At 38.9% G+C, this 27,013-nt stretch overlaps 2 long non-coding RNA genes across 2 annotated transcripts; one reads left to right on the plus strand and one right to left on the minus strand.

The window, feature by feature from the left end:
* Positions 1–141: 141 nt before the first annotated feature.
* Positions 142–5,105, minus strand: LOC104312614 (uncharacterized). The gene is made up of 3 exons (XR_011324606.1): positions 4,958–5,105; positions 535–673; positions 142–239 (listed from the first exon to the last, which is right to left on the minus strand). It is a non-coding gene; the product is annotated as an uncharacterized lncRNA (long non-coding RNA).
* Positions 2,819–21,243, plus strand: LOC138685386 (uncharacterized). Its single transcript, XR_011324605.1, has 3 exons — positions 2,819–3,233; positions 19,926–20,038; positions 20,262–21,243. It is a non-coding gene; the product is annotated as an uncharacterized lncRNA (long non-coding RNA).
* Positions 21,244–27,013: the final 5,770 nt, after the last annotated feature.

Raw genomic sequence — 27,013 nt, forward strand, 5'->3', positions numbered from 1 at the left:
CCCCAAATGGAATCACAGCAGCAGAGAGGAAGGTATGTCCCCAGTCCCAGCCTGTCTCCCCCAGCCCCAGTCTCCATGGGTACCTGGACTTTACTAGGGGGTAATAAAGTTGGTGGTGGAAACTTGCAGAAGTAGTACAGCTGAGTTTTAAGTTATTACCATGTCCTCCTTGAGCTTCTCAGTAGTTTTGATTGACTGCTGAATGGCTCTTTTGACTCGTACCTCTTCATCTTTCTTTTCTACAAAGCAAGAAAAGGGGTTTTAGACAGTGTAATGACTGAACATTAAAGTTAAGCTGTTGTAAATAAAACTAGGTTCTATCAGTAAGTCAGCTGTTTAACTAGTCTGGCATTTTTAAAAATGCTTAGTATTTATGTTATGGCCATGTCTACAGACTCCAGTTGTTGCAAAGAGCTCAGCTTATACTTGTTTCATAGATCACCTGAGCCATAGGCAGACAAAGGGCTATGGCACGCTGGTTTTGGAAACAGCAAGAGAAAGCCCCCCTATGTAGAGGAGCTACTTAATACTTACCTAAAAATGATTTCCTCAGTTCTTGGTATTTTGCATACTTCTGTTCTGTTTCTCTCTGGGTTTCTTGCAAGGTTAGTCTGCTTGTGTTTAATTCTTGTTCTTTTTTAAGCAGATTTTCAGTTGCAGTTTCGATGTCATTCTTTAATGAAACTAAATATTAATCAATAATCTAAGCAGCATTTAAATGCATAAATAATTCAACATATGGGGGGGGGGGGGGGGGAGAACAGATAAAAGAATACTGGAAGTGATCCCAAAAGGTCATCTTAGTCCATCTTTTTGCTGTACAGCAGAATCAATTAGACCTAAGTACCCATGACAGATGTTTGATTTGTCCTTAAAAACCCTAGTGGTAGAGATACCATGTCTAAGACAACTGATTCCAGGGTTTTACTATTTGTGCTGTCAGTGCTTTCTTAGGGCCTAAATTTTTCTTAAGTTAAATCCGTTGTCTTCCCTGTTATTTGTCTCAACAAGTGGACAAGGAGAAAAGCTTATCACCTTGTTATCAATTTTTATTTATTCAGTAGTTACTACCATGTTTTCTGTTAGATTTATCTATTTTAAATGGAAAAGCTGCACATCTTTTTTTTTCTGATCATCTTTACTTAGCTCCTCTTGGACCTCAAAATAAACTACATCCTCCTTAAATGAGGTGATCAATACCAAAAACTGTACTCCAGCTGTGTCCTACCAAAACCAGGTGGAGTAGAAAACTTACATCATAAGCCTTGCCTGGCTATCTGCCTCTTTATACAGACTGGTTTGACGGTTGCCTTTTTCATTACTACAAATCTTTGTTGACTTATGTTCAACTCGTCAGCTTTAATACTATTTATCACTGCCTAAACACCTGCCTTGTGGTGGAGTTGTACAGGGATTTTATTATGAACTTTTTTTCCCCAAAATTACTTCTCCAGCTTGCTAAAATAATTCTGAATTCTAGTTCTTCTGCCCTGCAGAGCGTGCTCCCACTTTTACTGTGTTTGTCATCTGCAGATACAATAAGTATTCACTCTATCCTATCACTTGAGTCATGAAGGAAATAATTACAGATTAATTCCAGGCTGAGAGCAGACCTCCCGCAAACTAACACGGACCATTGTTCTGTTTTGTCAGTAAAGCATGGGTAACCATTATCTAGGATGATTTTCCAATTGTTTTTGTACCTGGGATTCTTCAGCCTGGAAAAGAGACAACTGAGGACACACACAATAAAGGTGTGTAAAATCACACACTTTTGCTGGAGAAGATGAGAAGACAACAGTTATTCACTGTTTCTTGTAACACAAGAACTGCAAGATGCCAATAAACTTGTGAGACAGCGGGTTTAAAACAAAAGAAAATTATTGTCCTTATTAAATAAATTATATGTTATAGGTTGTTATGGAGGATAAATGTATATGTGAGCTAAAAGAATCAATCAGTGATAGGAGAATATTGCACTGAAGATCCAGCATAGCATAAAATTCCATCAAAGGCTATTAAATGCAGATACCATCTCCATCCAAAGAAGTCCCTGACACTTCATTTATCACGGAAATTATACAGAAGAAGGGTCAGTCTATATTTTACTGTTCTTGCATTACTTCTCCAAGAAGGACTATTGATCACTGCAGAAGACAGGATCCTGGTAGGACCAACATTGTGTCTTACCCAGTAGGGCTATTTTGGGAACTGAAGTTGATTTGAGCTTTGCTCACCTATTCTTGATGTGCACTTAAATATAATCATGAATAGCTCCAAAATGGCTTCAGCCACTTTACCTGAAGGTGAATTTCATCAGACTCAGATGATCTGAAGGCATCTGAGTTCTCTAGGTATGCTTGCTAACTGGTTCCTTCCCTATTCTTGCCTGAGATGTTACTTTTCTGATGCTGGCATTAGTATACTAGGCATTTGATTCTGCTGACCCATCAGTGAAGCAAAACTACTATTTCTTTATCTTACCACAAACATGGAGGGCTTTCACATTATTCCACATGTCCTTTCCTACCAGCATGTCATTTTGTGGCTTGACCTGTCTCATGTTGTTGCTCCATGCCCAGCCATAAGCAAATTTTTTTTCAATCATACTAATATTTGTTGGATACAAATGTAACTACAGTGCTCCTGGATCTGACTTATACATCCCCCCATAACGGGGCTGCACAGACTTACCAGCCTGGGAATCTTTGCACTCTGTTACATCAGCATGGGGAAGAAGATACTATTAGCTCTTAAAGACTAAGCAGATCATCACCTAAATACCACTACAAATCTGTACACTTTAATCTTTCTCTGTCTCATTCCTTAGCTTTAAAAAAAATCTGACCTTTGATTTTAAAGGGGAAAAAAAAAGTCTAATTCAATGTATGTGCATCTCTCAGCATAGTGGAATCTCATCTTGTTTCGGGCCAAAGGAACACAAGTCATGAGTTAAATGACTTTGCAGTGGAAAAATACATCTCTTCTCTTTTGCTGCAACACATAAAAATACAAAAAGGGAGAACAGGAACAACCTATATAGACTGGGAGACTTGAAGAACAATATTAAGAGAGAGACAAGATGATACCCAAGGAATAAAGGCATACAAAGAAATGAAACTGGACCCAGGATGTGAAGTGTAACACCAGGACTCTGAACTTGCTTCTTTACAGGACATTAATGTCAAATGCTGCACTACAAGTTTTTGTACCCTCTGAGACTCTGAAGTCAGGTAAGTCACATCCACTTCTGTGATCAAAGACTAGAAATATCAGAAAACCTCAAAGTATAGATGTTTGGATATGCTCATGAGCTGTATTTTTTTTTAAGGACTGTAGTAGAAGGATGGGTAAAAAGAATGAAAAAAATGGAAAACATGGAAGAGAATAGATGAAATGGCTCCCTTGGCAGATACAGATAAGTGAAGAAGGCAGAGAAAGAAAGGTGATCTGAGTCTCATTTCTGTGGACTAATTTGATATCATGCATCATCATGATGCTCCAGACAGAGCAGAATGAACCTGATCTGACATGACTCTTACAAAGGAATTTATTCCCCTTACACAGACCACCTCCATGAGACAGCATTCAGACAGAATCATTTCGCAGGTGAAAGCAGTGGAGAGCAAGTGCAAGAGAATGCTGAAAGTTCCAAAAGCAAAAAGGGGAAGAAAAAAAAGCAACTTCAATTGTTTCATCAAAATGGTAGGAAATGAAAGCAAAGCAGGAAAACAGCTAGAAAAGGAGAAAATGCTAGAGCATGTCACTGAATGAAAATAAACAGTTACAATTACTTTTTCAATCTGGCTCTGTCCAGGCCACAAAGGAAATGGCAACCTTCTGATAACAGTTTCATCAGCAGTCTATTAGATGGGGGAAAAACTCTTTTAGAATGGATCATATTAAAGGAAAGACAGAGAGTGTCAAGGTATATTTAGCATGTCTTTTGTATACTCTGCATAGCTCAACTGCCAGAAAGAGCATGAGAATGAATCCAGCGCAACTGTTTACTTAGCAGTGACAGTCCCAGCACTCATTTTTAGGGAAGCTTGAGCAGTTACATGACCATAACTGTCTTGCGTGATATGGGAGCATAACCTCTCCAAAGATCTTCAAGGCCTTCTGTAAATCTACCTTTCTAAGCTCAGATGTACAAAGAGAATATTTCTTACACTCCTGGCATGTGATTTATCCTCTCTCCAATCAGACTGTTGACCATGAATCAGTTTCCCTGGGGATAGAGGGTATGCTATATACCAAAGACCGGAGAAGCACTTGAAATCTTTGAAAGCTCTGCATAGATCATATTCAGCATTTCAGTGTCCTACTTTCTTTGGGAAAGAAAGCTCATCAGTGTTTTAAAGAACACTGACACTAAGTAGCCTTGGGTTATGTCTTGCACACCATCAGTCACTCCAATAGATTTACAACAACAATAATTCAGAGGAGAATTTGACCAGTGTCTAAAATCAAGCTGTCATATCTCCATGAATGTTGGCCTGTTTACCCAAAAATGATGAAACAAATTCTACATGAACAGGTTACACATTGGGAGGCTCACTACAAAGCTAAACTGGACGCATCTCAGGAATGAATCTGGTCCTGCACATATTTTTATTTTAAAATGGGAGGCATCCCTTCTGAGAAACACCTTCACTGCATTCTTTTGACATAGATGCCCATACGTACATGAATATATATACATACATGTACTTATATAGTAGTGTACTGACTCCAGTGTCTCAATCTGAGGGTCTTAAGTGTTTTTGACCATTAAAAAAAAACCAAACAAAACACCAACCTGAAAAGTAGAGAATTTTCTTGAAACAATTACTGACAGATGGGTCACATTTGAGCATAGCTCCAATGAGCATAGCTGCAATGAGGTGCAACAAACACTACCAATTCATCCATTAGAAATCTTCCCAAGGTTAATAAAAAGAACAATGAAACTTACCTCCAGACATTTTGTTTTGATAGTAAAATCCTCATTATAATTCCTGTAATCATTTTCCCTCTTACTTGCTTCTTCACTCAGGGCTTTGGCTTGCTTTTCAGACTGAAGAAGCTTTTTCTCAAGGTCTTCATTCTCATAATGGAAAGCAAAATGAAGGTCAGTGATTTCTGAAATACATAATGTCTACATGGACCACTCAGAAATAAGCAATTAGAGCAAAATGAGAGCAATCTGCATTTAAAACACAACATCTGCTAAGATAAATAATTGCTTTAAAATGGTTATTAATAGGAGTTAAGGTCAGATCACAGAATCGCAGAATAGTTGAGGTTGGAAGGGACCTCTGGAGGTCATCGTGTCTGACCCCCTGCTCAAGCAGGGCCACTTGGAGCAAGTTGGCCAGGACTGTAGCCAAATGGCTTTTGAATATCTCCAAGCATGGAGATATTTAGATTTTTAGATACTGAAGATCATTAGACCTGATATCATATCAGGTTTAATAGCTTACAAAGAATTGGCCTTTGGAGGTTACTTACTTAGGTGTCAGTTTACTCTGATTATGTACAGCACGAATGTGTTGTAACACTGGATGTAATGGGTTATAATACCTGTTGTTCAACATACATACCTCCAGAAGTAGTTCAGCATGCCTTTTTTTGCCAGCCTCTATTCTTTCATTAACTTTTCTGTTTGTATTCTCCTCCTCTGAGAAAAAGAGTTCCCTCTGCTTTGCTAAGTACAGTAGTTTCCAATGAAGCATTACTCTAGTGACAGACACATAAGCAGAAATAAATTGAAATTGGGTGAAAAAACAGAGAAGGGAGACAACATTATCAGAGGCATTGCAAGCCTAATTTGAGTGATTGGAAGACTCAAACATATAACCTGTAATTTCAGGACTACAATCAAAGTGGTTCAAATAGAAGTCTGGGATCCTGACAAAATCTAGGAGAGATGCATGAAAAGACAGAAAAACCTCTACTGAACCTGGAGGAGGAGTCTTAAGGTGACTAGTCTCACTTAAGTGCCTCTGTTATGTGCCTAAAATTAGTTAGCATAAGTCTGGACCAAATAATTTAGTTAATTTAGCTTAGCAAATTGGAAAGTTGGAACGGACAAGATTTCACATTCATAAAACTCTAGGGTTTGTAAACTGTGAAAAGGATAAAAGACTATACTGATACAAAACCAAAAAGGCACTAGCTGTCTATGTGAAAATGCAGACTGGAAGTCAGAAAAAACTATTTTTTTACTATTCATCAAAAGAATAAGATTTCAGAATGACATCTTAATGAGAGTAAGGGGGGAAAGCAACAATGGCTTTTTGGATTGAGTATGATTATTTTTGGAAGACAAAATTATGATGCAATATTCAGGGGAGAACCAGACAGGACCAGATGACCAAGAAATCTCCAGATCTCTTTGCACCTTACATGGCAGAATAATAAAATGAGAAGTCAGAGCTGCAGAGCTGGTCTGAAACAGCTGAGCAGACAATGGGTTTATTTTGGAGAGCATCCTACCAACTGTAGGGGGCTAAGTATTTTCCTGAATTCACTTTTTTTCTTGCCAGTAATGAAGTGGAGGTGAAAATCCTATCAGGGATCTCACATACAAGGAGGCATTTATGGAAGAAAAAAAAAGAATGCCCCAAAAACCTATCAAGTACATAGGTCTTAATGCTCTGACAAGAAGGTATCTCCATATTGGTGTGGAATGATAGCACCTCAAGAACCAGACACACAAAACTGAGTTTAGACAAACAGTATGAACAGACCCCCAAGAGCTTCAGTTGAAATCTGGCAGGTGCTGAGAAACTCAAAACTAGCAGGAAACCTTTATATCGCTCTCACTTTAACTCCAGCTACAATCATTCACTTAGATTTATCCAGCTCAAGGCTTTTTCTATAGATACCTCACACCACTGTGGGTAGGCATGTCTCTGTATATGAAGAGTGATGCAAACTACTTCATGGCAGATGTTCTGAATATAGATAAAATAACCCTTAGTCTTTTCGTGACTTTTGTGTAACATGCTCCTTACAATTCTCTCTAAAAGTTTCCTAAAAAGACAGATTCAGTAGAAGACACTGCTTAAGTAATGAAAAATACATAAATCCAAGGAAGAAAGATGAAATACCTGAAAATGCAAGGATATCTCATTTTTACAGACTCAGTCAAAGGCTTTGTGTATATGACAGCTGCAATCCCAGATCCCACCAGTCTGAGGACCTGATTTTGAAAGGTTTCAGCACACAAAGTTCCCATACTTCCTAGCTGGAGCTATGGGTGCTTGATACTACAGGGAACTGAGACACTTTTTTCTCATCAAATTCAATGGCAAAGCTCTCATTGACCTCAGAGGTGCAGGATCAGCTACCAATGAACATTAATTGAAATTAATGAAAACAAATAAATTAAAAAATGCAGTTTTACAATTTACATCAGTGTCCATATCCTGGGAAAATCCCAAATAGCTTATAAAATAAATTAGAACACTTAGTGCCATAATGATTAAAAGCCACTTATACGATAAGTTCAGTGGTTCTCACCACTTGGCAGTATAGCAATAATATACAAATGAAACCTTGGATATACTTGAGGAGATGTCCTTTTATCTACCATCATATCACTGAATATTTACATAGTAAGGCTTTGGGTTTATATCTCTTATATAACAGCACCAACAAGATGCAGTAATTCATTAATTTGCTGCTTTGTTTTAAAGATACAATGCACACTTTCTAGTTTATCCTACCTTGTCTTATTTTCTGTCTTCAAGTCTTGCTTTAGAGATGCCAGCTCTTCTGCATAGCTCTTTGTAGCATTTCTGGGGGGGGAGAAAGATAAACTTTCGGAAATAATGCTGAAGATTTGGAGAGTGCTTACTCTATGTCAAAATTTTAGTACAGTTTTTCAAAATTTCCTTCCCACCAACCAACATGCTAACACTAGTTGGAGAGAGACAATATGGTACCTGTGGGTCACATCTCAAAAACCTACACATATTATAGTGTTCAACAATAGCTATGTGTTAACACATTGTTGTTTCTCAGGTTAGAAACATCAGTTTAAATTTCAGAGGGTCTTGTTAGGGACCAAGGCAAATCCAGGAGTATTTTTTTCAAGCCAGAAACAATAAACAAATGCAAAACACAAGAACAGATGTTTCAGAAATGAACAATTACTCTAATGTATTAGTAGCAAGTACTATAAATGAGCATTTTCAGAAGTAGAACTTCTGGCCAGATGGACAAATCAATTTATTTTAGTTGTGTATGTATTTTCCAGTGTATTATGTGTGGTAAATACTAAAATGCATGAACTTTATACATATTCGACCCATTCTAGGAGAGTTCAATAAAATAAAAAGGCTGGTAGTATGAAACCAGTGATTCTCACTTCTTCAAGACACACAGGTGGTGGGAAGCACCTACTCCAAACCCCACATGGATTTACAAAGGGATAGTATGGTGCTTTCTTCCAAAGGTTTTATTGTTCTAAATGCAAAGCTCAATGTATGGAGCCAGCACTGCAAGACATTTTACTAGTAGCAGAATGCATCCCAAATAATAATTAGAAAACACTGAAAAATTAGACTTCTGTTCCATACTTTCCAAAACTACATTCATTATTGTCAACTGCTCAGTTCAGAGGGTTTAATCAATTGAAGACTGCCCTCTTTGAATGAAATCTGACAGACTTCATTTGAAATTGCTCATTTAAAAAAATAAATAATCGGTCAATCTTGTAAGGTGAATAGTGAGATTCTGAATATATTGCATATTACTTTTAGAAAAAAATAAAAATTAACAAAAGATCTTAATTTTGATTTCCAGTTTGGTGGCCCTGTTAAAGTGACTGGGAGGTCTGTGATGTCCACTGAAATTAAATTATTTGGGGTTTGATATAGAGGGATGTTGTGAAGCTAATGAAAATTTACAGAACAAGATAATTATGTACAGACATAAAATAAAAACCTAGGGAAGTATGGGGACAGAGACTAGGAGAAGGGAATTTTACAATCAGTTTTTCTAAGGGGTCAGAGCTGTGGTGCATTTTGCACAGTTCCATGTAGTCTAGTTTAAAAGTCTGAAATTAAAAGCTGATTGTCTCTGGGAGAAAGCTCTTACAACTCTTTTCTTTACTATCATTAGTGTAGATATCCAATTGGCATCAAGATACTATGCGATGCTTATTTCACCTCATTATCTTGTTAACTTAGTTTTATACTGTATATACATAGCACTTCATTACGAGTTCTCGTCCTCTTTAGCAATGCATGGCGACCTCCTTTTTAGCAGTGTGTGACTACCTCATGGTCTTATTTTCTGCATCCCACGTTTACATGGCAACAATATTTCCTTTGCCAGGAAAAATGCAGGCACTGATCCTATCAATATAGAAATGTACTTCTTTTCCTACAAAGCAGAATAAATGTATTGTATGTTTTCTTATTCAGGATGAAAAGGGAGGTGAGCAGTTATTTTCTTACTTTTTAGTTATAATTATATCCATAAGTAGGGCAACTCCATATTAACAAAACATTCCTCAGGAGGATTTAGATAACAGGAAGACCCCAGGAGCACAGCCCCTTCAGTGCCACACTGTGAAAATATTGCACGGAACCAGGACAATTGGTGTCATTCAAAACACAGAGTGCATGCAAATATTTGGCTCTGCTAGGTTTGAGGGACATAAAATTAATTGGCTGAACCTTTTTACTTTCTTTTGCAAAGGATGAGACTCCAGCAGAGACAAAAAGAAAAGCTGTCCCATTTGTCAGCATTACCTTTGTTACATGACAGAATTTGATTATTAGTGTGTAATGTAAGGCCTTGATCTCCTGATTCTCTATCAAATAGATGAACTGGGTCCAAAGCAGGATATCTGGGGTCAGCACACATGGGCCTACCCTCACCCTATGGCAGCAAAATCCCAAATCTCTTCCACCAACTACAGGCTAACAGAGAGCTGCAGTGCTTTGACCGTGCTCCTGCCAGCCATCCCCCACTGCACAGGGCACAGGATGTCTGTTCTGCTTAGACTACACAAGCCAATGATTTCTTTTGCAGACCACTTCTGTGCACACGGCAAATCTGTGCTTACTTAGCTTTATCTGAGTAAAAGCAGATTTCCTCAGATACCACCATAAAAGGGTAGTGGCTTGGTCCAAGACCTGGTACCACACTATGGAGTTCACAGTCCCAACTGTTTGTGAAGTTTTACATTCTGCATTGCTTCAATAGCTTCAGTATTTGTATGTGCATTGCTTGGTGACAAGAAACTGGAGATTAAATTAGGGTAACTGGCAGCTAACCTCTTTTTTGTATGAAGTTTCATACCAGCCTACTAGTATAGTTTATAAACCCATTTAACTTCCCTATTGAATGTTACACTTCAGAATTACTTAAACCAGCTGAACTCCTGAGTAAACAGTACTGAGGCTATTTACTGTTGTCAAGATTGAAAAACTACATACAGTAGGCTGTCTTCAAGATTTTCAATCTCTTTCTCTAGGTTTTTCTTTTCCATCATATGATTTGCCAGAAATTCAAGCTTTTCATCCAACAAAACAGATAATTTCCCCAATCTACCAGAATAAAAAAGAAATGTTAGATACCTTGTCAGAAACATGATCTCACTATGTAGCAAGAAAATCCTTAGTCATAAAATCACAAACTTAAGAAATCTGTATTCAAAAGCTGACAGGTAAAACTTACTTTGCCACCATCTCATCCCTTTTTATAGCCCAGCATTGTTCTTCTTCCAATACTTGTTCATACTTTTGGCGCACAGCTTTATTTTCTAATTTAAGTTTTTTATTCAGGCATTTAGCATTGCTTAGATCTTCCTTAGTCTAGAAATAAGGACCATAGATATTAGCTTATTATTTCTATCTCCGTTTTACCTTATAACAACATTTTATACTGCTATAGTTACTTTAATCAAAAAAATCTCAGAGAACTTTACAATGAATCAAGATTCACAGCGCGTGTGTAATTAACATATATAGATGTCACATCAAGATCATGTTTCTGGATCTTCATTTCCACGGCCTCATTCAAATCCACCACTCTGAAGCAGCCTGCAAGCTGCATGCTGCTCTCAGACACATGGTACCTTGCTCCAGCTGGAGGCAGTGACTTCCACTGTGTCGACTACAAAGAGTGATAAAGTAGAAATGAGGAAAGCTTGACAATGAAGGAACACTGGGATGGTGGGCATGCAATATCAAGATGGAAGGAAGCAGGAGTCATGGGTCCTGGCTGAATGAGGCAAGGGCAGGAAGATGGAAGAGGAAAAGGAAATAGGAAGATGATGATTGGGGTCCTGGCTTTTGATGGTAGAAGGCAGTAGAAGAGCAGGTGGGGTTGCCATAGGATGGGGAGAACGTGGCTCCCACCTAGTGCTGCCTAATGTTAGTATGGCAGCGTTTTTAATGGACCATCATCTTGTTTGATGTGTACACCTTTGGAGAAGTTATGAACATAGCTAGGAAACCACCCCCGATAGATGTGTGTAGTCTACATAACAACAATAATCTCAGGCAGTAGGCATTCCTTCACAGGTTCAGCAGATGGAGTGCCACCACTAGTTACATTTTCCCCACATGCAATAAAAGCTAATAATAATATTAAAAAGCATGGAGCAAGTCAATAAGGATGAAAACTGCACACTCAGCTTTCTAGACCAGGAGCCCAACCTCATCCTTGTTGACAAATCTCCCCACAATCCTCCTACACACATCTGTCTGCCTCATTCTCTCACTGCACATATACTCCCTCCCAAATCAACATCCTAATCTCATAACCCTCTATTCCTTTATATCCCAGCACACAAGACCCTCAAGCTTACCCCACCTGTCAGTGCCCCTTAAGTCTTTCAACATCAGCCCATGGCCTCAGTTGAAGAGAAGATCTTGCCCCTACCTGCATCATGGCTTCCAAAACACAAGTATAGTAGAAGGTAGAAGCCACATGTCCTGCAAATGTTTGTGCCTCTTCTTTGTGCTCGCACTCATCAAGCACAGAGGCACAGACAAATCAAAGCACCTAAAGCACCTCACATGTCACACTTTGTGCAGGCCTGTTCTCATTGAGTATTTCAACAAGACAAGGCCTAGTAAAAACTCTGAGCCAGAATAAAAATATCTCTCTTACCTTTTCAAGTTCCTTATTGAAATCTTCCTTTTCTTGGGCAATTTTTGATTGTAAAAGCAGTAATTCAGAATCAAGCTGAATCCTATTAAACAAAGGCAATGTAGACATATTTAGGAGGGCATTAACAAAAAAATATTAAAAAAAAAATAAAATCATGCATTCTTATTCTCAGGCCCCTCATGTGAACATAAGCTATGCCTACATATATTTGAGTTCTATTCCATTCAAGTGTCTTTCTTCATTACTTTCCTCTAATATACCTGATGAGAATACAACCTGCAAAGAAGGTAAGGACATAGAGAACTAGGAGGCTTTCTACTACAGGATCTTAAAATACAAAATACAAGCCAAGGAAGGCTTGTGGGGAGAGGCAATATTTTCTATAGACAAACTGATAGAAAAAGTACACAAGGAGGAAGCAGATAGGCTTTCAGGTAGGTAAGTCCTACTAGCAACAGGTCAAAATCGGAAAGTTTGTGCATAGATTTATATTTCTTGCTTGGATGAACATTGTGCATTTGTATGTTTTACAGGATGCAGTCAGAACAAGGGATAGTCACTTCTATTTTGTATCTTCCATACAAAACAGGAGTCATGCAAGAAGCATGAGCCTACCTAAAGAAGTGTCTGAAGAAAGAAATCTGATATGGAGGAGGAGAGGATATCAAAAAGAAAAAAGAGGAATAGAAAGCCCCAGCATCCTAGTAATCTTATAGCAGACAAATATAGAACCAGAAATCCATATTGACCAGGCTTTGAGAGCGTGTGCCAAACACTGTGAAAGAAAAAATACATTGACCAGATCCTTTCTTTAACTCAACTGCCAAACTCATCTGTTACATTAAATAGCAGAATAAGTTATGAAGGACAAACACTCTAAAACAAATAGAGACATTCACAACACAGCAGCTATAAAAATGCAGCACAAAAAGAACAGAAAGACAATGCTTCTGTTACACCCAGGCTATGAAATTCACCATAGCCCACAGCTCTGCGGTCATCACCAGATCATAACTGTTTGGACCCTCGAAACATGAGCATGGTCAACTTCCCTAGCACAAATATATCTACTGAAGTTAATACTCAGGAGAGTAAAGATAAGCAATTTATAACTGCCTACAGGATCAAGAGCCACAGCCGGATGCTGGCTGCAGCTCATTTTTTACAGTAATTACGTTGTTAATTAATGGCAACATTCACTTCATGAAGACATTAATGAATTAGTTCTGCCATCAAGAAAAATAGTGGAGTTCAGAGCAATAATTTTAGCCAAGTTTCCAAGAACTTATATTTTCTTCTTTGTAGGGATTCTCAGCTCAGCTTGTACAGAGAAATGGGTTCAAAAAAGAAGTTTGAATCACCAGGAAAAGTCTCAGTTTTTCTCCCCATCTCTTTGGTCATATAACCCTTCAGAAGGCCTATGGCAGCATCAGAAGAGAAGCAGCTATGGAGCTAGCCTAGATAATATTAACTTGAGGATCTCCACACTGAGCTCCATGGGTGTAACATAGACAAGCCCATAGAATGATATTTGGATTATTTTGCTTATTCACATCATTTGTCGTGCTTTGCATCTCAGGTAACATACAGAAAAAATCTCTGTGCCACAACAAATGTAAGTATTCCAGCTGATAGGACAATGATAGCATATGCAGGGAGTAATGACTGACTTTCCAACCATGTGTATTGTTAGAATAACAGCATAACTCTAGTCCAAAGGGCACTGTTTGTGAATATTTGTTCCCTGACAGTTAATTTAGATTAACTTCAGCTGTCCTCCAAGTCTTTACTGTATGCCCACTGACGCCAATAGAAAGATTCCCATTACATAATTCACATACTTTATAGAATGTGGCTGGTTCTTCTTAAATACTGGGAAAAAATTCCGTCAGAAAACATTAATGCAGGTTTAGCAAAAAGATCAAATCAAATGGTACAATAATTCTTACTTCTTCTCTGAGAGTGCCAGCATGTCTGCCTTTTTTAATTCCAGGGTTTTTTCCAGTTGCTTGCTTTTTTCTTTCAGTTTTGCTATGAGACTTTCCTCATTAAATATAGCCTATAAAAAATATAACAGACTATGTCAAAAACATATGAAATTTCCGAAACAGCAGATAATGAATCCCTTTACTGCCACTGGTTGGTCTTTTTTTTTCAGATTTCATAACATCTGCATGAGACTGCTATTTTCTAGCCACTCTGAGATTTCACAGTCAAAATTACTACAGCCTGCAAAGAAAGAATACTGAGGAAGCAGTGGTTAAGGCTGTATTTACTGTATTTAATCACTGAAAGAGTTAAAAAAAAAAAAATCAGTGCAGGTTGGTAATGAAAAGACACTTTAAAAATTAACCTATGAAATCTGTCATTCAAGGGAACCTCACTGCAGAGGTAACTCAGGTGCAGTTCTGGAATTTTTACTAACATGATACTCATTCAGACAGAAAGGACTTTTACTGGGAGGGCAGCAGTGCTTCTAACAGAAGTTAGCAAGACTGGGACAGAGAATGGATGTTTTACATCTCAGTTTGGCTCAACTCATTACACAAGTATTAGTTTTGCAGTATGGTTGCTTTCAGGAGTCCTGAGGTAACTTAGCAGATATCAAACTGAATGCACATAGTTTGAGTTAACTCTGCAAGAAATCATAAAAGGAAAGATGAAGACACTGATCTTTCCTTATTTTTCTCTGATAAGTTATCCCTGCAAAAAGGGAAAAGTAGTTCTAGAGTAGACAGGGTTGAACTAGAAGCCCATATTAAATAGGTGGCAGACAGAGAAAGCCTGATTGTCTTTTAGCCCTATTAGCCTTGACTTTCCAGATCCTGAGCCTCCTTAAAATTGCCATGTCCACCAGTGTGGAGTTACTTACACTGCTGAATGCATTCCCAGGCGGTTGGGCATAATAGAGTCTCCTTGTTTATTTTAGTTCCTACAACACTTTTCCAGTACAAACTCTTTCATAATATCTGAACAGCCTTCTTTTCTAAATTTCTTCCTATTTCTTCCCCTTACATCATAGTTTGCATCCACTAAATATCTGTTGATTATCATGTCTCTTTTTCAGCTAGTCCTCCAACTACCTCTACCAGAGCCATGTGCAGGACTGGGAGCCAAGTCATCCTCTCACTGACTTTTTTTAATATTCCCTATAACAATGTCCTAATAAATAGATTGACGAGCACATAGTAGCCAACTGTTTCATTAAGCTGGTAAAAACAGTCTATATGGACCTTCTATTTTTTAAAGTGACTTTATAACCGAGTAACTAACAGTTAATAATGTCAGTCAATTAGACATCATGCAAGCTTATTTTTCTTCTTAAAAGGTAGGGACTGTGTTTCTCTATAAATTCCCCTCACATTGACCAATTATGAATTGAATTTTGATCTTTGCATTAATGAACCAAAACAATTTTCTATATAACTTACCATTGAATTCAGACTTATCAAATTCTGTAGGTCCAAAGATTTTGTATTCAAGTTTTCAAATTCATGCTTTTTCTTGGAATTGTTTGCCTCCTGAGTATCGAGGATTTTTTTCATTTCTCTCTTCTACATTAAAAATAATACAATTAATTGAGCAATGTACGGTACAATGTTTAAAAATTTATATTAAAACATCTGAAGCCTTCCAAAATTAAATGAGCACAAAATTTACCCTGGGAGAAAATAATTTTCTGCAAAAGCCACAGCTATGTACCAAATGACAAAATTCTATAAGAAAAAGAAACAATAATTAATTAATATAACAAGCAAATTAGGACCTGATCTGTCAAAATTTCATGTGATTTTATTCCACTGTAGGAACCTGATTATATCATATTTTCTACTAGAAAGTTTTCTTTTAATCTGATCATCTGTTTTTATGTTATTGTTCAGAAAGAATATCAAATATACACAACTGAAAGTAGGGCAGAATATAAAAAAAAACATTAAAACCTTATCTCAGAGCTTGCTGGAAAATATAGGTACCTTTATTTTAAGCAGTTTGCCTGGAGGGGTTGAGTTCCCAGTACATGATTATTTGTCCCACAGTCAGTAAGAAGCACCAATACAGACATGACATTCTGAGATGTGCTGCTAGAAAACAAATTTCATATACCATGCAATTTTGATGTGTGCGTGTTTATGTGTATATGTATACACACCACACACAGATAAGTACATGTATACAGAAGTCAAAACAGCATGTGTGCACCTGATGTCAAGAGAGTCACTTTTCTGTTTGTGCTGCTGTGGAGACATACGTTAGCACCATATGAGAAAGCAAAATACAACATCTGTAATAATTTCTAAGGTAATTTACTGTGAAGTACATTTCAAAACCTTTACCTTTTTATCACATTCTTCTTTCTCTTTCTCAAGTTTACTTATTTTTTCAGCTATTTTTTCTTTCAATTCTGCTAATGCTGCCTTCGCCCTGATTATTTCTCTTTCTGTATCTCTTGTTTTATCACAAGTTTCAATTAAGAGAACATTTGTGTTAACTTTCGTTGCCATCCTTTCATTCAGCAAGTCTACTCTTTCTTTATACTGTGTCCGCAAGCATTCCTGTTCCTCACTGGAAAAAAATAAATAATGGATGAAAATTATATTTCCTACCATTCATTCAGATCGAAGACTTGGTTCAGATGTTCATTGAAAGGAATACTTGCCTATCCATATGTTAGCAACTCAGTCTACTATAGCACTATATATATACTATAAAGCATGACATGCAGCAGTACCTGTGATGAAGACCATCTAAGACCTTGCATTCCAATGAAACAGCTTTCAGTTATTTGTATTATAACTTTATCAAAGCTTTACTTTTACTGATGAGATTATTTTCCACAAGTTTCATTAAAAATGGAACAACTGCTTGCAAGCATTGAAAGAATAAAGAATGCAGGCTTCCCCTAAGAAAATGCATTGTGATTTATTTTTGAACAGCTCTAACAGCAAGGCAGAAGGTGACAGTAACATGAAATCTGGCAGGGAGAAAACAAGTATCTCCCAAGTCTCTGTATCCTCTTGGGGTAACTCTTGAAGAGGAAGATGGGTCTCTAGCACAGTTACTGATTCAGAGTTCCTTCCACTGTTCTTGTTTTAACTGAAAACTATGATTTTTGTCTGTAGTAGTTCCTTGACATTAATTGTTGAAAAAGAAAACTCTCCCTGCTGGTGTGAGAAGTGAAGCTGCAGACGATTTTCCCTAAGAGAGCTTGTCAGGGCTAGAGAGGGCAGGCAGCAGCAGGCAGGCTCTGCTCTTCAAGAAAATAGATCTTAAAAACCAGGCTTGCTGCTGCAGCAGAGTTGCCTAGGAACATTTGTGGCTAGCTGCAGGGGTGAGGGCCAAGCACTACTCAGCATGTTTTGATAACATTTCAGTTCTCCTTAATCATCTCGCTAGTATGGTTTTCCTTGTTCAAATGAAAACATACCATAGTGCAGCATTCTGTCTTTCACAAAGGCTTTGCTTCTCATCCAGTAATTCAATTTCATAAGCAATGCTTTTCAATGCAGACTGCAGCTGATGTATCTTAGCAGCACTAGATTCGCGTGCAGCAGTAACAAGAGCTAAAAAATAAATACAAAACATGCAGAAGCCTTTTAGCTATAAAAAGGTATACACAAGATAATGCAATAAGGGATTGATCCATAATCTTGAATTCACAACTATTGGTACTAGTGCCTGGTAAGGGATAGCTGTGATTCTAAGACACTAACATCCCTGAAATCATGAATGTTATTTCAGTAGTTTAGTCTTATCACATTTTCCCTGAGTCATCTGCATTTATCAACAAGAAGCCTGCCGTGTTCTCATGGAACAATTGCTCTTTTTCATACTATATGTCTAAGAAATTCCCTAGATGTATTGTGAACTGATAAAAATTATCCCCTCCCCCCCCAATCTTCTGCATAACCAGCTCTGGCAGCCAGGGACAAGGAACAGGATCACCTGGCTTGAAATTCAATAGATTTTTCTCCCAGAAGAGCCACTGCTGTGTAAAAGTGAAAAGCCTGCATGAAGAGGCACTGTGGATAAAGCTCCTCTGTGCAGGGGCGTTGTACTATAGCATCTCTTCAACTTCTGAGATAACAGTCACATTAGTGTACATCCACCCGCACAAAAACACTTAGGCAGTGCAGAATGGGAGCAGCTAGTATAAACTATCAACTAACTGCATAGCAGCCACGTGGTATAGGCAGAGAGAAGGTGAGGGAGGAAACTTGCTATGAGAAAATAATCAACAAACATAGAATGTAGCTGGGGAAAAAAAAAATTTAAAAAAAAAGAAAGAAAGAAAAAAGAAAAAAAAAAGAAAGGAAAAAAAAAAGTGCAGCTCTGGTTTCATGACGAACCTAAAGCTGATCTAACTCCATAGTACTCCAAAAGGAGCAGTCCTGCTCTCGCTGGCCACCCTGCCATGTTGCCATCCCTCCTCCTGTGCCACTGTTGTCCCACAAACAGGGTTCATTTACCCAGTGTGCAAGCCAGTAACACACAGAGTCGAGGTATTTTCAAATTAATTTCATTGATGCACAAGAATGGGTGTCTCAAGACAGCACACCCTTGTCTCAGAAATTCTCACATTTATACACTTAACTAATACATATTCGTTGTTATTTTCCTTAATGATCCATTCTTTCTTCTTCGCCCCTCATGTAAATTAGTGTGCAGACGCTTTCTTCTTCCTTCATTGTCTTCTTTTGAGTAGGTGGTATCATTTGAGTAGGTGGTCAATGAGTTGGTGGTCGCGATCTCCCTCTGTAGGAATTACCTTTTACCTACTTCTTCCCTAATCTTGGCAGTTCCAAGTGGTTCTTCAAGGTTTATTGACCAGACCACAATCCATTACCTTTTCTGACATAAAGCCCCATGGTCTAGTAATTAGTTCCTAAACGCTGAATCATGTCTAGTTATTGTTTTCCTGTTTTAACTATTACTGATGGGGACTGTACACAGGACTTTAGCAGCTCCTTGGTTATTTCAATCATATTGTACATATTAATTGATAACACCACCACTAACAATCATGCAGCCTCATGGTTAGCCAGATAAAGAACTCCAACTCCATTGCTTCTCCCAAAAAGAAGAAATCCTAACATTCATCTAGATCAGCTCCCTGACCACTTTGCTTTGCGACTACAGTGTAAAAAGAAGGTTGGTAGCAGAATATGCCTTGGTCATCTTAAAAGTCAAGCCATACCGGGGTGGGGGGAGGGGAATAGAGCTCAACTTTATTTTCATCTAGATACCTACATTTGAGCCAGGGCTTTAGCCTCCCTTCATAGCCAGTAGAGAGAAAGAGGCACTTCCAACTCATGATTCTTCTGACTTGCTTTAAACATCTATTCTAGGGTGAGATGAATCATGTCTAGAAGTGCGTCTCTCTCTTCACTGTCTAAAAGAGACAGTTGATAAGCATTTGGTCAGATGAACCCCACCCAAAAGTAACAGTGCATCAGATAAGCATTATTATCCCAACTTCACAAAGAGGGAACTTGCAGCACAGAGCACTCAAGTGCTCCTTCTCAAGTATCAGAGAAAGGCTGTGGCACAGCTGGGATCAGAACTGAATACTGCAATTCTCCAGTCATTCCTCTAGTGCTTGTGCATGGTCTTCAGTGAAGATATCTCTCATTTATACTCTTATGTGAGACAACAATCCCTCACAGTATCATACATCAGCAAACACCTATCTTCTTTCATTAAGAAGTTATTATAGAAAGTTATTACCTTTAGCAGTAAGATTTATTTTATAGAATACTTCAAGTTGTTTAAATGCATAGAAAACTCAATTCTCTTGTTTTTTTCAGAACTGGTTAAGTCAGTACTACCTGTCATCTCTGCAATAATCTCTCCTGGAAAACTCTGTATTCTGAAGCGAAGATTGCTGGTTTTTATAGTCTCCTCCTCTAGGCATTCAAGGGTATGTCTTCGAATTTCTTCCTGACAATTAAAAAATCCACAAGTGAGAACCAAGTAACACAACAGTTGAAAAAGCACTTCTTCCTGACAAACCCTTTATTTCTTTTTTTAATTAGTTGATACTGGATATTTTCCATGCCTAGGTATATCATTCCCCTTGCTCATACTTGCTCTCTTTCCTCCTTTCTTTCACTCTTCAAAATAACAACTAACTTGTTTCACAGGTAGCTGAACAAACCTATGTATCTCCAGGAACTGTTGGCTTCTGACTGTTAACAACCTTTAGGAAGCTGTTACCGACACCTCTGCTACAAAAGCTGTGCTGGCAGGGAAGGTCTTAGCTGTCAGCTTCTGCCATTGTGCATGAGAGGTGTTATTTAAGCAACAGCAGAGTGTCACTTCCCTGTGGCCTGAAGCTATACTGAAGAAGGGGGACCCTAGCTGGCCTTGAGACACACTAGAAAGTCATCTTCTGGTTCATGGTATGAAAAAGGTCACTTTTAGAGTGATGGTGGAGCAAGAGAAAACAGACTGAACTGTTTGTGGGAAAAGCCCTCAAACAACTGAATCCACAAATTTGTATGACTGGGAATTGTAGGTGGGTTGATGAAGCCCCAAATGTCTGGGAAAGAAATCGGTTCTTAAATGGATGTTGACTTTGGCATCACAACTTATGCATAAAATGAATCCTATCTTTCTCCTTCAGTTTTGCTAGCAGTTACAATCACCAGCTGAGACACTATGGGAAGAAAAGATACTGTTGAATTTTACTGTCTACTGTTGAATTTTACTGTCTACAGAGCAAATTCTATATGTACACATATAAATTACTCTCATTTCCTTGGGAAGATGAAATATTTAGAGGTGTAAAATAAATGTGTAAAAGGTTTTAATTTTGTATGAGTTACATCGTCAATTAGCTGAAGCAGTGAAAAAGAAAACAGCTTTATGATTTCAGCATGTTACATAAAACACTCATCTGACAGGCTAATGCAGAGCTGGTCTGAAATAGATGACTTAGAGGCCTACTGAAGGAGAAAGTAAAGTTTTACAAGATTTACACCTACCTAGACAAATACATTATGGAGATACTTTTAAAATACCTCCTGTTTGAAGCCATTCTGGCTTTAATGGCTTCAGAGGTCTTACAGCAAAAGTTAGCTACCTATGAACAGCCATCCTCAGCTCATAATTACTATAGGGTTTCTTATTATCACACACAATGCAATTGTTTCAAGGAAAAACAAACTGTTAAAAAAAAATCCTTTTGTACCTAGTCATAGGGCAAACGACCTACCTGCTGAACTCTGTACCATCTGCAGAACACACTAACATTAGCGGGTATATCCTCATAGCAGCCCTGAGAGGGAAGCATTATTTTTCTCCCTTGCACCAACAGCATTAACGCCCTTATGACGTAAAAAGCTCTACACAAGTACACCTTTGCCTTCGAGCAATTTTTGTGATGCTCCTACTAAGTCACTGTAGGTTCAGAGCTTACACTTCTCACAGAAAAGCAAACTATGAAGACACACCAGAGTAAAGGGAAAAAACCCTTCAACCCTGAGTCCCAAATTACTCTGCTGAGCATAAGACCCTTCCTCTTTTTACTTCAACAGAAGGCTAGCCACACCTCAAATTTCACTAGCCCCCAGTTTAAGTGGTATCTACTGTTCCCCCATTAAAATATCAGCAGGTGAGCTAAGGCTTGAATCAGCTGTGCGATCTATACTAGTCAGGTTGGTTTGTTCTATTATAGCCAAACTTCTGCAGGCAGCAAAGTACGTGCAAGGACCCACCAACTTCACTCCAAACTGCCTCTTTCTCTCTCTAAAGGTACAATATTACTCACACAAGAGAACACAGTACCACCATAAAAGATTAATTTCATGGCTACCAACTAACTTTTTCCCACATATTTGAAACTAAATATTAGATTTTTCTTACCAATTTCTTAATAGCAGCAATAGTATCTTCAAGACACTGCACAATTTCCCCACTGAATGGAGAATCTTCATTTTTTAAGTGTTTTTCTAAATGAAAAATACAGTGAAATTAGAACATATAGTTTCAAAGCTTCAAATATTGCTCTATTGTTCTGCAAGAATTATCCTGAAAGAGAAGGATTTATTTTTTAATTATTTCCTAAATCTGTTTTCCCTTTTTCTAAAGTAGGTCAGCATCCTTCATACTCCTCCTCCTGGTGCACAGAAAAGGCAGATGCACTAGTGGCATATGAAGTCCACAGGACCTGGTAAAATTTTCAGTCACAAAATGCTTCCAACTTAAATTCTGCAGAATTAATCTTTTCAGAGTCACTCAGAGAAGTTTACAGAGGTTATTAAAAAGAAGTAAAAGCTGTGGATCAAAATAATTTCCCTTTAAACAGGGTGTAACTAATCTTTAGAATTTTTCCAAGCAGTCATGGCTTCATTATGTCTCTTTCCAACCAAAAATACTAATCCGGATTCATCAAAGCCTGAAGTGAGATTTACAGTACTCCAGAAGCTACTTTTTGTATTGTTAAATTTAATTTAGCTTGAGCTGGGATAATAATTGCAAGGATTTGAATTCATCCAAAAGATTATTGTACCTGTTACAGTGGCATGAAATTTTTTTATACCCTGATTTTGTAACAGAGACTAAATCCTTATAGGAGGTGGGAAAAGAAAATTCATGACCCAAGCATAAGTGAATATGTAGGGAAGATGAGGCACTCAGCCAGCTGAGAGCTCTGTTTTTAATTTGACCTACTAACTTGTTTGAAAAGCAGCAACTGTCCCATTTCACTAGGATCTTTATCTGGAGTTGGTGGGAACAAAGGCCATGAGCAGCTGCTACCTCTGCCCATCTTCAGGCCTGATGATGACAATCACCTACCAGTATGGCATTTTCTGTGAACTATGAGCAGGAGAGATGTCAGAAAACAAGCCTATATATGCAGCAAACAGCAGAGTGGGTGGTGTAAGAGCAGAATTTCCCCCAGCTTCACCAATTAGTAGTAATTCCAGACAATTCTTTCTAATGATAGCAGTCTGAAATCACAGTCTTTTTACCACCTGAGAATCAACAGAACTATGAGCTATTTTCCTCAGAAACATAAAAAAATTTAAGGCATATTGTGCATAAATGAAAATCCATGTTAAAAAATCTAATTTAAGTCCTGCTTGTGAAGACTTTTTTTCCAGTCATTTAGGCCATCTTTCTTCCAGACCCCCTCTTGATTTCTTTTTATCTATTTGATTTTCTCACCTCTTTTGTACTTACACTTGCTCTCTCAAAATCTCTATTTCCTAGCTGAAACATCTCCTTCAGAAAAAAGTTGAGATAAAGCATTCAGATATTTTCAATTTCCTTCTATTTCTGTTATTAAACCAAAACTGAATGCCAGATGTAAATTAACATTAGTAAATTATAGGTTTCCCAAATGCAGAGTTTTTATTAAAAAAAAAAAGCCTCTGAAAAGTCTTGCCATTTTTTCCTACATGCTGCTCCAGAATTCAGCCAGCCTTTTATCCCAGCCTTTTCACTGCCAAAACTCTTCTCATAATCAAACCCTTAAGCCTAAAAGTGGCATAAAAATCAAGGTGATATGCAAACAATGTCAGCTACCCAATCCCTCCTGGTCTCTCTCTTTCAGTGGCACAGGCACAAATTTCTGGCTTCAGAACAGCATCAGTTCACCCTCCCTGCACAGCAGTGCATTACTTGCATACCACATTCTCAAAAACTATAGTCACTGCTTTGTCCCACCTGAAATCCCCCCTGAGCCCCGCTGGCTCCTTTGGGCATGGGATGAACTGCAACCTGACAGTGGCTGGGAGGGCAGAGTACTGAGACCATGGACATTTACTGGTGAAGTGTTTCCATATCATCTTAGATCTCATACTACAGCTTATGTCACCCCAAGCCATTTGTTTCATATGTATATACCTTTTTCTGACCTCTAGGTTATAAGCTCTTTGAGGGACATTATAATTTCACAGCCTTTGAAACCAAGCTGTTGAGATAATGCCCTGCAACCAATCTCAAAGGCAACAGGGAAGCTCAGGCCCTAGTTCCATACAGCCCTTAGTTGGACAGCTGAGGCCTCCAGAAGTGAATTTTTGTTATACTATAACCACAAGCTGTGCCCAATCCTTGCTATTTATAAGAAACCAGTTTTGTTAGACAAGAATAACTTTCTATTAAACAGATTTGACAGCAATGGAAAGTTTTGAATGTTCTGAAATTGGAAAATTTGAAATGATAACCAGAGGCAGTGTCCCCCAGCATGGAATCCATCCCTCGAGACTGCTCAGCTGTAATACAAGTCTGCCCCACCTCTCAAAAAGGAGTATTTGAGAGCCGGATAAAACTTGTTTGAAATGTATCTCCTGGTACTTAGTTTATTTGGTGCTTTTACTCTGGCTAACTTTATTACTCATAGCACAATTTCCTTGCTTACACTTGAAGCAATCCTTCTCTTGTGTGATGATTATTCTTTCCTTCTAAAGCAAATTTATTCCGGTTTTAGTCATTACTTCATCTCCTTCATGAAGGCCTTTGCACCAAGTTCCTGATTGCTGAATTGTTCCAGTTTTGCATCTCTGTAATCCATCCAGCTACCCTGAAAGCAGGCTATATTTCTTACAAGAGACACCATGATAAATGTGATTCTATTGGTCACATTTATCTTCCAAGAAGGCCCAACAGCTCCATAAGCAGCTTCTCGCCTGATACTGCACAGGAAAAAACATTAACATTCAAGACAATTCAAGGGCTTCTAACCTCTCAAGACTTGAAAGGAATGAATTTGTGCTTTGAGCATATTTAAAATTTTCTTCTGCCTTGAGATACCATGCCACATGCTCACTTCAGAGGCTGAGGGGACCACAAGCATCTGTCTCACACCACCTGCCACAGCGCCTGAACCACCCTGCGAAGTGCATTCGCTTTCTTAATGTGCCACCAGACCTGTAGTTGAATGAGGATTTTTCTCAACGCGGCCCTACAATGTCAGCACTGGTGATAGTGAGGAGGTTTGTGTTACAGGTAGAGACTGCAGCTGTCCATGAAAACTCTTTTTTAGGCAGGATTTCCAGAAATAAGATGTAGTAGAAAGGCTTGAGAGGAAAAACCCTAGACATCTTCACATATGTCCTTGCCAAAAAGTCTTGGGAGTCCCACAGAGGAACCAGATGGCCCCATATGTGATAGTAAAATAATAAAAGACAAGGAGGAAATGCATTAATAACCATGGCAGCCATCTCATTTAGAAACACATGGCCTACACATGGCCCTTCCCCACCAAATGCTTGCAGTGACTCTTCCCTTCAGGTTTTATGTCTTCTACATTAACCCCAGTAAACCAGGCTGCAGGTAAACAGGAAAAGACAGTCCATGGCCATTGCAGCCATGGGGAGAACATTAGCCAAATTTTCTTAGGTGGATATTTAAAATGGCAAAAAAGTGTAAGGCAAAATACTACCTGTTTTCTCCATTAAGCCCTGGCTCCACGCATGCCCACAGTAGCAAATATATGTACAAGACAAGGTGTGGGCCTTTCCCTGCTTCTGCCTGCCGGGGGCTGGAGGGACATTGTTCCTAGGGACACCAGCCCTCCAGCCCTCCCTCCCTCCCAGCGCTGGGGCAGGAGTCACCTCAGCAGCCCCCCAGGCCCTGCGCCCACCCACCCAGGCTCTGCAGGCAGCTGAGGGCGGCCGGTGCCACCGCAGAGGACGAGAGCGCCGTGGTGGACAGACCAGGCCTCAACATGGCGGCCAGGCCAGACTACAGCATGGCGGCCAGGCCAGGCCTCGCTGTTGCCAGGCAACCAGGCTCTGAGGGCCCAGGGCCACGCTCTGTCCCCTCACCCCCGGGTAGAAGGACAGACGTCCTGGGGGCTCAGGCTGGGTCCGTCCCCCTGACAGACCTCCCAGGGTTACAGGGGGTTGTAGCCCCCACCCCATGCCAGTCTGCCAGAGGTGCCGATGAGGGTGTCGTGACGTCCACGGGCATCCGAGGGAGACCTTGGGCAAGAGAAGACCTCACCGCCTTCCCCACATCACATCCCTGGGGACAATGGCAGGGTTGTTGTTCCTTGTAGAAGTAATTTCTGGGGAGCAGATGATTGATCGGGAATTTTCTTCGTTTTTGCAACCTCTGTGCTTCTGGTTTGAGGCTTTCCTCTGTCACGGACAATGAATCACATCAAGATTAGATCAAAATATTACAATAAACCTAGAAGAGTCTTGGCCCACATGTTAAATGGCTTTCTCACAAAACCCAGTGCATACAGTACTTTTAGGTCCCAGAAGTTAAACCTGGTAATTTCTGGCCTTGGAGACTATGCTGGCACCGCAACATTTCAAAGCATGCAAGATTTAAAAATATTAATAATAAAGGTTAGATTCTTTATTTGATTTTTCAAGCCTGCAGGCTGCAATTGACTTGCATTTTGAAGCTTTCCCGTGGATCTTTTAAAATGCAGTCATCTCTGGTTTACAGTTATCACTGTAAAACCAGGGGCTTTAAGAGCAAGTATCCTCTATTCAAATTTGAAGATAAAATAGTGATTGTATGAGGGAATATCAGATGGCACTGCCGATTATTTCCAAGTGAACTAAGCTCATACAGACAAATAATCAGCAGGATAATTTCACCTCTTCTTAATTATCTAAAAAAATCTAATAAAAAGTGCTGCAACTTTCCTCTGGAGATAACCAGCTTGTTAGGAGATGACCCCTTTCTTTCCTACATATTTATGGCTGCTGCCACCTTGCCAAGCTACTACTGGAGACCTTTGTTCACAATCAGTATTGATTTATGGCTCAGCAAGGGACAATCAGCAAAGGTGGTGCCATCCTTCACCTCCAGCACTCTGAGAAATTGCTTTGGAAATTGAACTGTGCCAAGAACAGCCACATTAAGTGATCTGCTGTTAATCCTGTATATTGGGTACACACACAGGACCTGATCCCAAGCGAGATGAGCA

Source organism: Haliaeetus albicilla, chromosome 5 (assembly GCF_947461875.1).
Source record: "Haliaeetus albicilla chromosome 5, bHalAlb1.1, whole genome shotgun sequence".
Lineage (NCBI taxonomy): Eukaryota > Metazoa > Chordata > Aves > Accipitriformes > Accipitridae > Haliaeetus > Haliaeetus albicilla.